This window comes from Anabrus simplex, chromosome 5 (assembly GCF_040414725.1).
Source record: "Anabrus simplex isolate iqAnaSimp1 chromosome 5, ASM4041472v1, whole genome shotgun sequence".
Classification (NCBI taxonomy): Eukaryota; Metazoa; Arthropoda; class Insecta; order Orthoptera; family Tettigoniidae; genus Anabrus; species Anabrus simplex.
In genome coordinates this window covers 451,551,787-451,565,611 of record NC_090269.1, presented here as the reverse complement: position 1 = coordinate 451,565,611, position 13,825 = coordinate 451,551,787, and positions in this window count along the sequence as shown.

Here is a 13,825-nt window from a genome sequence, read left to right as displayed (position 1 = left end):
GGCTGAGGGTCCAATGTCTCCTATTGCGGAGCAAGTGTAAACAAGATTGAAACTGATCCCTTTGGGAACATGAAATAATAATAATAATAATAATAATAATAATAATAATAATAATACGGGCGTACACATTGTTGTACCCAAATGAGTACATTGCGTACCATTTGTTGCGTCCACCTTCTCAACATAATCTCCTTGTAACTGTATGCACTTTTGCCATCGATGTGTCAGTCTCTCCAGACCTTCCTGAAACCATTCTTTCGGGTGATGCGTACCCATGCCTTGATAGCTGTGTCCGTACTGTCACCATTCGCTTATGGCACTGTTGGACATTTCCTTGGCTGTGGACTGGCCCTATGCTTCCATTGCACCGATTGTTTCGTTTGTGGCGCATGGTAATGGACCCATGCCTCATCACCAGTCACGAGTCTACCCATGAAGTCGGCTGGATCTTGACCATGGCGTTGCAGACAAGAGTCTAGGCACACACGTGGCCGTGCACGATCCGCTGCAGGGTGTTGGATGGCCTGTTCGACCTGGGCAATGTTGGCTGGTGTTCACACTGTCACATTCGTCTGACAACTGGTTCCCTTGTCCATCGATATGCGCCCCGTTTTCCAACGTTCCACGCAGTTGTAAACTGTTTTCCGTAACGGCGCGTGTTCTCCATAGACCGCCACCAAGCGCGGATGATTTTTTGCAGTGATCACGCTTCCTTTCGATACGAACCAAACCTATAGCGCTGTCCATGGCGGTTGGTTTCCATATTCTCTGCTCCTACGCTGACAGTATTGATATGGAATAGCTATGACGAGTGCATTCGTTGGCCCCTGTGCGTGTGCTGCTACCAAACGGTGGAACAGGAAACTAGTTACACGAACTTCGAGACATACCCGGACGTACAAAATATAAAGTGTAAAACAATATAGCACGCTCCTCGCAATAATAATAATAATAATAATAATAATAATAATAATAATAATAATAATAATAATAATAACGCCGCGCATTTATATATTGCGCCTAAAAGAACTCCTCTATCGGTGAAACATTGAACTTGAAATTAGACCTACTTAAACCTTTAATCAGAAAATGTCACTACAGTAATTTGACGTAATTTTGTTATTGTGTATTTTCCAGTACTGTGTGAATTTCTACTCGTTTTGTTTGCCCTTCATCAGGAAGTTTGGACTTTCTTCAACAGATGTCACTGCAAAAGTATGATCATCCACCCTGGTGCGAAGTGGATGAACTTTGATTTAAAGAAGTTTTGTATTCATAGGTTTTTTTTTCTAATTAATGTTCCTCATTTTTGGGTTGACAATATTTGTCTTTTCTTTCCGCCAGTTTCGAATCGAGCCAATCCCTAATTTCTGTAATTAATTTTCTGCCAATCACAGGCGTCTTCTCCGATTCTGAGTGTCATTTTTGATCTTAACCAATAAAATCCTGTGGGCGTGTCCTTATTATTCATGAATGATCTCGAACTTTCCCCAAGGGTTTATAAACTGCGGATTTTCACGTCTCTTGGCCAATTGATCGTCATCTAGCCTAGTGTGTGTGTGTCAAGCAGGAGGTGGTAGGCGCCTCTTTCATCGGGCAGCAGGACACCGACAAAGTAATGGCCATATAACATTTTATTTCCTGCTAGCTCCGCAGTTTAACCTGAGGGAAAGGTCCGAATCATTAAGTATGTAATCTAGTTTTCCTACAAATGTAATTTTCTGCCGGATAATGTAAAAACTTCCATAAAATCTTTAACTCTAAATCGGGGATAGAGGGTGATGTACCCTCTCGAGATCCCCTCCATAATGATTTGAGGTGACTACGTTTTGTAAGTGGTCTTTTTCCTTTCCGTAATGTCTTAATTTATTCTTATACGAGTCACCTCCATAGTTTGGAAATAGCCCCTGTTTCATTGGCCTAGTACCCTTTAGGTTTTAAGAATTCACATCTAGAAGTGCAATATTTCGCCTCCATTCATTTTGTGTTCGGGCCATTTATTTAACCGTTTTTCGTTTACATGAAGGCCTCGAAGGTTGGGTAGTAAATACCCCTGAATAATCATTTTTCCTATTGTAAGTTGTGCCTTCAGAGGCCAGAATTTGTAATTTAATGCTGCCTTGAATAGGCTTGGAAAATTGAGAGCCTGTTAGCTCTTTTTCAAAGTTTTGTAAGATTAATGAATGCCTCTGGGAGGCTTGATATTGAAATTGACTGAGCAAGTGCTCCATGTATTAGGGGAGTTCTGCCCTTGCATAAAAATTGTGCTCTTTGTAAAGTTGATCTGAGAGCTCAGGAAATGTAAAGCGAGGGGCTTGAAGCCCAGGACTTGTGGAATTCACGGTATTGTATATTCCTTGACTTGTTCCAAATTTGCTAATTGTAACTGTTAGTGTTGATTTTTGAAATTCTAAAAAATATAACCTTTGTTAACGTTTTAAATTAACCTTGATATTGTAGTTAGACCCATTCTTCCCCGCACCTTCTTTCACTTCTGCTGGTCCACGGGTAACCCCGTACAACAACAACAACAACAACAACAACAACAACAATAATAACAATAATAATAATAATAATAATTTCCAAAAAATGTAAGGCCACGGTTATTAAACACGCCCGGGGAATCTCGTAACGATATCGAGTCCCACGTCATCATATATAAGATGATTAAGTTTAATTTCGACAGCGCCTCTCCGTAGTAGAGGACAGGTCTCATTCCGAATTACATCTCCTATGGTTTCTCTATCCTTATAATTTGGTAATACAGTGGTCAATCCTTTCACAATTAAACACGATTTAGCCACACCGAAAGTATAATACAAGACCTGGTCTCTGGGACATCTAACAATATTTCAATATTTCATAATTTCGCGTATTTTTTCTTAGAATTTTATACCTTTCCCCCAAAAACCACCCCTGTTTAGTATTATATATCAAATTAATATTTCGAAGTGATTTCAGATACGCGTAAAGTAAAAATAACAAATTATAGATATAATCGTATATTTGGTAAAAAATATCCAATGGAGAGCCGTGCTATTTGTCGAATAAACCGGTGTCCCAATGATTTAATTGTAATTACATTTTCTTAATGTTAAACTTAGTATATTCTTGCATAATCACATGGGGCTGCGACTTAAACAAACTCAACATTATGCGTGAAATGATCTATATTTTGCGTTTTCATAGCATGTATCATTTTCAAACTGTTATATCTTAATGTTCTAAAAAGTTTTTTGTGTATCGATCTGGCCGTATTATTTTCATTTTTTGCCTAGTAATAACGTTATTCTGTGAAATTGCATCCGGGAGCTAATGGGCTCGAAATCCACTGTCGGCAGCCCTGAAGATGGTTTTCCGTGGTTTCGCAATTTTACACCAGACAAATGCTGGGGCTGCACCATAATTAAGGCTACGGCTGCTTCCTTCCAAATCATAAGCCTTTCCTATCCCATCGTAGCTATACGACCTATCTGTGTCGGTGCGACGTAAAGCCCCTAGCATAAAAAACATATTTTTTCAACATATTATGTTTCTATAATTTCAGCATTTGCAATATTGTAAGTTATATATGTTTCTTAATTCTACTAATTTAGAAAACGATGTAAGACCATTTTCTTCTTTAAAATTATTATGTTCACCTTTTATATTTTCAATGTTTCGGTGGTTCATTTATATTCGATAAAATCCTCTTCTTCATTCTTCAGATTCAACTTGTTTTAATTTATAATTGCCCAAAGTGATGTGTCAATTGCATTTTGTAAAATATATCTTTCGTCATCAGAAATGCTATTTGATTACATTCAACAGAATATATTTGATGTTTAAAAGATCTAATTAAATTCATTGATCTATATTGTTTCCTTTTTGTCTAAATCCGTTTTTAGTCATCAAAAGTAATTTCGTTTTTGCTACTGATTTTTCACTCCTTCCCATTTTTTATATTCTGTCTTCTACTCTTTAAACGTACAATTTTTATTTCAAAAAACGTGTTCATTATATTACCACAGTTTTACTATCTCGTTTTTATTAAAACTATTTTGTTTACTCGTGGTATTCCAAATGTATTGTCGTTTTCATATTCCCTTGTATCAAATTCGCCAACTTATTCCATATTGTATACGGATATAGAAGTAAATACTGTACGTGCAGTGAATACGTTTGTTTTAAAATTGCATGTCTCTTAGCGTTATCCGAGAAATAGCATGGGGAGGTCCCCATACGTTGTTTCCAATGTAAAGTGTGGGTTGTGGAATTGTGATGATAACGGCAGGTTCCCTTGCCTACTGCCATTCACAATCGAGTTGGGAAGTTTACATTATAATTGCAGGCTCCAATGCCTACTGCGCGGTCACAAGCGATTTGGAGAGTTTTCTTTACAATGGCAGGCTCCCTTTCCTACTTCCAGACAGACTACAGTTGAGAAGTTTTTATTACAATGGAAGGCAACTTCCTTAATACCAGTCAAAATTGAGTTGTGCAGTTATCATTATAATGACTGGCCCTTTTCCTTCTGACAGCCAGCTTACTGCCAGTCACACAGAGTTGGTGAGTTTCCATGAAAATAGCAGGCCACTATGACTAATGGTAGTCATATTTTAGATGGGTACATTTGTTTATAATGCCGGGCACCATGGCCTGCAACCAAACACAAACCGATAGGGGAGTTTTAAACAAAATTGCCTACTCCCTTGCCTTCTGCAAGTCAAATGGAGAAGTGAATTATTCATTACAACGGTAGGCCCACTTTACTAATGCCAGTTTACACAGGAGTTGTAGAAGGCCCCATTCCTCCTGCCAGTCAAAGTCGGTGTGGGGTGTTCTGATTACAATAGCAGGCATACCCTTTCTCGATAGCCAAAATTCGACATCAGTGAATATATATAGATCGGCATACGAAAATATATGTATGTTGACAATATTGCAGATCTTCATTTACAGATTAACTGCTGCTAAACTGTACATCATATCGACATAGTATTGCACCATAAGACGCAGTATGCAGCGGCCTAAATGGCTTGTCCCATGCTATTTTCTCGCATCTCATCTATGCACGGGACATATTTAGTTAGGAACATTGAATAGGGTGAACTTTGTGTAAGATTATCTTACATTGTATTACTCTTCGGATAATTGTGTGACATAGCATTTGGCTCACATATGGGTATTGGTGGGCCAATGTTCGTGTAGAGTTTGGTGATTCTATCTTTCCTGTAAGTGATTGAAAGTATGAATTATGCATGTAAACAGTCCAAATTTAATTAAAATCGAGAAATAGAGACGAATCTAAATTATGAGGGATACAGGTACAACAAGAAGTCATAAGACGGAGGTTAAATATCACTCCAAATTGAACGGAGATCGTGCCATCCCTTATGTGAGAAGACTTCCCGTTTATCCCTCGAAATACCTCAAAACGACGGTCTGCACCATCATTAAAACTGCCTCATATTTTGATATTCTTCGGGGATAAAAAAGAAAAAATTAAAAGATCTTGGAAGTTTTCCATCCGTTACAGGCTCAAAAGTATAATTTTGCCAAATTTCCATTTTCTTGCTCGTCTGGCAGGTTATGCCGCAATCTGAATTTTGGGTGAAGGGTGGGTGAAAATTAGGACATTCAGGAAACTACACCAAATTATATGCAGGTGGTCATTACTTTCCCTCAAACGGGCAGCTGTACAAAAATTTCACCAAAGTAGTCAATGTACAGACACACACAGCCGTTACGATTTTATTTATATAGATTAGGAAGGAATCTGCTCAAAGTACAACACCTTTTTGGCTATGCCCGCTGGACGTAACCTGCAAACCCGACCGTTCATGATATCTCACTTATTAATCCTCCTGTCGAGTAAATGCTCCTGAGAAAAAGTTCTAGAAATGGATTTCCATTAAGGATTGTAGATTTCCATGAATTTCGGGTGTGTATATTTTGAGGCAGTGCATAATCAGGGTTTCGTATAAACCCCCAGTAAATTATGTATTCAGAAATAATATTGGCCCTAAAACCTACGCAAGGACACGTGGATTCTGAATATTAAGTTGGTAGAAATATATTCAATAGTTTTCAAATTATAAGAACTCATACAATCAAACAAACGAACACACACCAAAGCTTGGAAGTATGCAGATGGCTATTATTACACCTGAAACGGATAACTGTACGGAAATTCCGCTAAAACACTCAATGGACGGACACAGGATCTTTACGATTATACTTATATAGATGACAGGTCCCTTTTATCCCTCCACATGTTCGGTTTAAAACATTTTCTCGTGTCTGCCATATTTATGGGTTCGATTGAGTTCCGATAATTGAATGGGGTGAAATTTGCGTACCATTTTAACATTTTACATTATTTTTCACATACTTATGTGGAAGCTAGAATTATTAAATATGGTTCGCATATAGCCACTTGTCGCGTCAATGTGCTTTTCAAATTCGATAAGTCTATCTTTCCTATAAGTGTGTAAAACAATGTAACGTACGTGTAAAAAGCACAAAATTTACGAACAATCGAAATATACAGCCAAATCTACCCTATAAGGGGAAGAGAGTGAGAGAGAGAGGGAGAGAGAGGCGACAAAATGTCACAGGACCAAAGTTGTAGATCACTTCGAATTGAACCGAGATTTTGCCATCCGTTTTGTGATAGGACTTACCATTTAGCCGCGATATTCTTCGAAACGAAGGTTTGCACCGTCATTAAACTGCCTCCATTTCTCCATATTCTTCGGCATAAAAAGTGAAAAATTTAAAGATCCTGTAGGTTTTCCGTAGGTTACCGGCTCAGACGTGTAATTTTGCTTAATTTTAATTTCCAGCTCGTGTGGCAGATTGTGAGGCAATCTTGATTTTCGGCGAAGGGATAAAATTTTGGACTTTCTGGAAACTACAGCTAAACTATGCAGATGGTCATTATTACCCCTTAAACGGAAAGCTGTACGAAAATTTCTCCAAAATAGTCAGTACACAGGCACACGGTCGTTACGATTTGATTTGTGTAGATAGATAAAAAATCTGCTCCACGCACAACAGCTTTTGGTGTATGTCCGCTGAACTTAGCCTCAGAAACCGACCTTTCATGGTATCTCCCTTATTAATCCTCCTGTCGATAAAATGCATATGAGAAAGTGTATTTAGAAAGGGATTTCCGTCATTTTTGGTCGATTTCCTATCAGGTTACTCTTGTACTGTATATATTGTGGCAGAAAAATCACCATATTTGATTCCTATAAAATCCCAGTCCATTCCGGAATTTGAAATGTTATGGACCTTAAAGCCTACCCTTGGACAGCTGGATGCTAAATACACAGTTTTGTTCAAATACCTTCAGTAGTTTTCAAGGTGTGAGGAATAAGCTTTACACGCACCCGCTCTTGGGTTAAGTCCAGTGGGACTTGTACCTATCAACGCCCCGTTAATTATATCTCCCTTATTCATCCTGGTATCGAAATGATGCACAGGAGAAAAAAGGTTTAGAAATTATTTTCCATTAAGGCAGTTAGGTTTCCATTCAGTTTGGTTGTGTATATTTTGAGAGGTGCAATATTACGGTTTCGGTTTCATGTAAACCCCCAGTCAGTTCAGGAATGTGGAAGCAATATTTGCCCTAAAACCTCCCCAAGGACAGGTGGATTCTAAATATGAAGTTTGGAGTAAATATATCCAGTAGTGTTCAAGTTACAGAGTGTCAGAGAAACAGACAGACACCAAAGCTAAAAATATGCTGATGGTCATTATTACACCTAGAACGGATAAATGCACGGAAAATTCGCCAAAATAGTCAATGTACTGGCACACGGTCACTATGATTTTACTTATATAGATTATCTTAATATATGCTAATCTTAGTAATTTTTTCAAAATCTCATGGGGTTGCGACTTTAGCAAACTCAACATTATGCGTGAAATGATCTTTATATTGCCTTTTCCCACTATTGATCATTTTCAGACTAGTATGATATTCTATTTTATATTCATATTCTAAAATGTTCTTTGTATGTCGATTTGGCCGTATTATTTTCATTGTTGTCTAGTATTGACGTTATTTTTTTAATATACTTGGATACTATAATTTCAGCATTTGCAATATTGTAAGTTTTATTTTTTCTTAATTCTGCTAATTTAGTAAACGATGTAGAACCATTTCCTTCTTTGAAATTAATAAGTTCATCTTTTAGATTTTCAATATTTTGGTGGTTCTTTTATACTTGATAAAATCCTATTCTTCATTTTTGGATTCAATTTGTTATGATTTATAATGGCCCCAAGGTAATGCATCAATTCCATTTTGTAGTATATACCTTTCATCATGATCAGAATATAATGCTATTTGATTACATTTAACAGAATATATTTCATGTTTAAAAGATCTAATTAAATTCATTGATATATTTTGTTTCCTTTTTTGTGTAAATGCTTTTTAATCATCAAAAGTAATTTCATTTTTAAAAGTGATTTTTCACTCCTTTGATTTTTCGTATTATATTCCTTCTACTCAAAAGGTGTACATATTTGATTTCAAACTAAACTGTTCATTCATTATTTTACTACAGTTATCATTTCTCATTTTTATTAAAATTATTTTGTCTACTGTAGCATTCCAAATTTATTATCGTCTTCATATTCGTTTCTATCTATCTTATATTAACGAGTCGGTATCCATAACACAAATCTATATTATTCCACATTTCGGTTTCATAACATTACAGTGAAAATCATACATTTCATTTTTGAAATATCCGAAATACTCATCCCAATATAAATTGGTTCATCAAATTTTATTTTTATATTTTTCATATGAACAGCAACTAAATTTAGAGAAAATATAGTTGTAAGTTTATATTTCGGTTTGGAAACATATTTCGTATATTTTTCTGAATCAGTTCTGAATGTTTTGTTCATTTCTAATATTTTCCTTTGTTTTACCGAAGATGGAATTATTCATTAATTTGTAGAAATCTGACACAGGTGTAGAATATATTGGAAGTGGAAAGTGTTTGTAGTGGATTTTATTTGTAAACCTTTTAAAGTAGTACTTACTGTATGATTTGGTGTATCGTGATAGAATATTTTATTTGTATTCCTTGTGACTACCTAACCTGTACAGTGTAAATATTTTAGTATTATACTGTATTTGCAACTAGTAGGTTACGTTTCTATATTTACTGGAACAGTCCAGAAAGTCTGTGACACGAATTTTTGAACTGGGTGTGTTGGCCTTTGTTAGTTATGTATTCTAGAAAGTATGTTCTGGAATTGGAAGATTCGCGATCGTATGTATTCAAGAAAGTATTTAAACATCGCGACCGAAGTAAGTTTTGTGATTGGTCAATCCGGGCAAGCTCCTGTGTTCTGATTGGCTACTCCAAGGCCAGGGTTCCTTTTAAAAGGGGCTAGGCAGCATTTCGTGAGAGGTCTGAGGTCCTAAGTCTCTGAGCCGTCTTGTTCTTGGCTTGCCAATTCTGCCGAAGTTTTTGACGTCGTGAACGTCTCCTCAGTACCGGCATGGGCCGCCCAAGGCTAAGCGCTGTTGCCTTCTGTCCAATTTTAAGTCCCATTTAGTTTTCGTTGGTGTATCACAGGAGTTTGCCCTAATCGCCACTCTGCTGATCAGATGTGAAAAGCAAGTTTTTGATTTCTCTCTAAAATGTAATAGTATTTTGTGCTTCCTGTTACCTTCAATATTGTATTTGAGGAATTTGATTTGTACTGAGATGTACTTGCTTAGTTCTTTGAACTTAAGACAAAACTCTTGTCTAGACACATCTAAACTGTAGTTTGTCAAAGAACATGCATATCATGTGTTGTGTTTATCTAGATTTGTTGTACAGCTGAATTTGTTTCGGAAGTTAATTTTTACTGCCGATTTTGTAAATAATATTTTGAAAATGAGAGATCACTGTTGGCTTTTCCGAAACCGCAACCTTCGCCCCTCCATGGCCCTTCGTAAGGTTTCCCAGTCACCTTTCCACGTTCCTGGTTTATTATCATCAATTTGCCCCTACTGATATTTACCAGTGTTGTTATTGGCGGAATTCCGCGTTGTTCATCAGATGTTTTATTGTGTGTGTAGTGTCTTAGGTACCGTGTAATTGCACTTATTTTCCTCCATTTAAGTCTGTTTGTGTAGCCGCTGTAGTGCCGGTTACATATTGGTAGCGAGCAATCGCGTGGTTGCGGACAGAAGTAAGGGGAACAGTGATCGTACTTAACCTAAAACTAAGTAAAGTACGAAAGTTGTATATCGCTTTGAAATTTTGTTTCTACCCGTCAGGATGGCTCGTGCTGTTCGGAATTCTTCCCATTTAAGAAAGGCAGAACTAAATTACGAGTTAAAAGTACGCAAAATGAATTCTACAGGCAACTTCAGAGATGACACTAGCCTGTTGAAACGGTCTCTTAATTTGCCGATAACCATACCCGAGTTAACTATGGACGAGTTGCGCGAGTCTTTGGCCGTGGTTAAAGTTAGGTTAGCTGAATTTAACGCCATTCTTGTATCCTTTTGTGATTCTGAGCCCTCGCATGGCCAATTAGCGCAGGTTAAAGCGAAGTTACTACATTACGTGGACAGAATTAAGGATTTGTTGTCTCTCGAATTGCCGGAAGTTGAGTGGCAGGAATGTCAAGCCTTGCTAGTACAGTTTTCGAGAATTTTCGACAGAATCAGTGATTTGCTTGAAGGCAATAAGTTGAATAACACAGTTTCTGAAGTTCAAGCGTCTATCCCATCCGAAATGTGTGAAAGTGTTAACTCTGCTGCTGCATCTGTTGCTGCTCAAGTGTGCACTCGGACACCTAGAGCTGGTGTTATTCAGGAGCCTGAGGTGTCTAATGCTCGCCTGGGATCTTCTGTTTCATTGTCTGGAACTAGGACACCTGTAAGTCATTCAAATAATCTATCTCCTTTGCATGTCACTACCTGTGCCAATTTTACTGTGGTAACTCGCAATTCTGTTGTGGCTCAGTGTTTGCCCTCTATTGTTAATCAGCCCGGTTCTGATGCAATGGTGGAAAACTAGCGTTACAAAAATATTGCAAAATTTGGGCTGGGAAGACTTGGGACAAAGAAGGCAAGCTGTTCAACTAAGTGGTATATTCCGAGCTGTCAAAGAAAGGATGGCGTGGAATGACATTAGTAGACGAATACGTTTTTGTGGTGTCTTTAACCCTCAAAATGTCGCGCGAGGTGTTGACAACACCCCATGTTAATTTTTACGCTAAACCTTGCGTTAGATTTCATTTAGCTTGCTGTAATCTCTCATACCTCTCTATGTGACCTTGATCACGAAGTGTTGAGCGAGTGCTTATAATTAGAATCACTATCACAGGCTTTAGCGCTCTTTCTTCACACGTGGGGTGTCGTCACATCCCTCCGCGACTACTATCGTAACATTTTCGGCTCAGCACTCGGTTCTCCCTTGAGTGGTGAAAGTCTTATTTTCTGTGAAAACGTGTAGCTATGAACGACAGGAGGAGGTTAGAATACGCGAACTTCTTGGAGAATATGAAAGTTGTAAAGAAGATTTCGATGAGTCACACCCAGAAGAAAGAGACTGTTGTGAGGAACTTATCCAAGACAGTGGTACACAAGCAAATAGTGAAGTAGATAATGACGGACAGAGTGATAATGATTCAGTTTACCATGAAGGAGGAAAATCATTACTTGGGTAAAGAAAAGCAGACTGAGTGGAAGAAAGATCCACTCCCAGGAACGTTAGGACGCGTCAACAAAACATAGTATTAAGCTACATCTTCCTGGTGTCAAGGTCCGTGCTGAAAGTGCTAAGTCAATGCTGGAGTGTTTTTCGCTCTTCTTGGATGATGTAATGATCAGAACTTTTACTAATTGCACAAACATTTAGATATACAATATAGCCGGACATTATTCGAGAGATCGCGATGCAAAGCATACCGATGAATCTGAAATAAAGTGGTATTCTTATACTGGCAGGTGTTTATCGCCCTGAACATCAAAGACTTATGGGATCAGACTTGTCTCGGAGTAGATATATTTCATGCAACAATCATCAGATTGCGTGCTGTTCGGTTTGATGACATCAGAGAAGGGAACTTGATAAATTAGCCCCAGTTAGGGAGATTTTTGAAGTTCTTCTCTCCAATAATTACACACTTTTGGAATATGCAACTGTTGACGAGCAACTTGTTCCTTTTAGAGGTAGATGTAGTTTTCGAGTGGACATCCGAAGCAAACCAGCTAAATATGGTATGAAAATTATGACACTGTCCGATGCTAAGACGTGGTACACTCAGTCAATGGAAATTTACGTTGGCGAACATGCGGATGGGCCAAACGTAGTAAATAACTCACCGACAGAAGTTGTAAAGAGATTAGTTCGACCTATTGAAGGGACTGGGCGTAGCATAACAACTGATATTGGTTTTGCAGCATTCGTCTTGCAAGAGAAGTTCGTGAAAAGAAACTGACTCTAGTTGGTACTCTTCTTAAAAATAAGAGGGAGTTCACGTGTGCGAAGGACCGTAGCCAGTTTGGATTCCGGGAAGACATGACTATTGTCTCTTATGTCTCAGCGTAGTTCTCCTTTCATCAATGCATTTTGATGATGCAATTGCAACAATGTACAATATGACTAAAACAGGAGTGGAGACAGTCGACGCTGGCCATTAGCAGTATTCTTGACATTGCTGGAATTAACGTTCAGATCATATTTTCTTCAAACAACCCTGGGAAGAAACTTGTACGCCGAATGTTCTTGCGTGAACTTGGAAGGGAATTAGTGAATCCCTTCGTGAAAAAGCGGCAAAACTAACTGGTGCTGATGACCCCAATAAGACGACGAAAGTCCAAGAACGAGCTCCGAAAAAAATCACGGTGCACAGTATGCCGTAGAAACAAAGATGTAAAGACTAAATCGTACCGTAACTGTGATCGCTGTTGAAGAGTGATGTATCTGAAATGTATGAGGAATGTGTATGAAATATGTTATCGGTACCAAGTTTCATGTGAACCGCAAAGTGATAAGACTAAGTTTCGTTGATGTTGTTGCTATTTTGTTTACGTCGCACCGACACAGATATGTCTTATGGCGACGATGAGATAGGAAAGGCCTAGGAATTGGAAGGAAGCGGCCGTGGCCTTAATTAAGGCATAGCCCCGGCATTCGCCTGGTGTGAAAATGGGAAACTACGGAAAACCATATTTAGGGCTGCCGACAGTGGGGCTCGAACCCACTATCTACCGATTACTGGATACTGGCCGCACTTAAGCGACTGCAGCTATCGAGCTCGGTATGAGACTAAGTTTCTGACTTTGTGTTGTGTTGAATGTATTCTTACATATCTTTACTTCAATCTGATAACAGAAATATTAAGCGTAATTTAAAAATATTGTATAAATTTTTTTTGTACTGAAATGCAGAAATTGAGTAATAATTTAAATATTTTCGTATGCTTGAATTTTTGTGGATGAATATTGCGCTTTTTATGATTTTCACGAGCTAGTCTCGTTTGTAAATCTATATTAGACATATTAAAATATATTTTTGGAAAAACATATCTTTATGTAGGTTCTACTGTGAAACGATAGTTGGGGTGTTGCCAGCACCCCGCGCGCCTACTTAGATTTAAGTGAGTGCGCGACTCCGTGAGGGTTTTAAGTACGATAGAGCCAACGAGCTAGAATAACATAGAGGGGCTGTATGCCTGTCATCAGCGCTCCCTGCTTGAAGCAAGTTGATAAGGGGCAGCCATGTTAACGGTTGTCAAAACAAAGCGAATTGGCGCGAGAGCATATGTTGAGGTGACAGGGAGATCGTGCATGCCAATTTAATTCCCT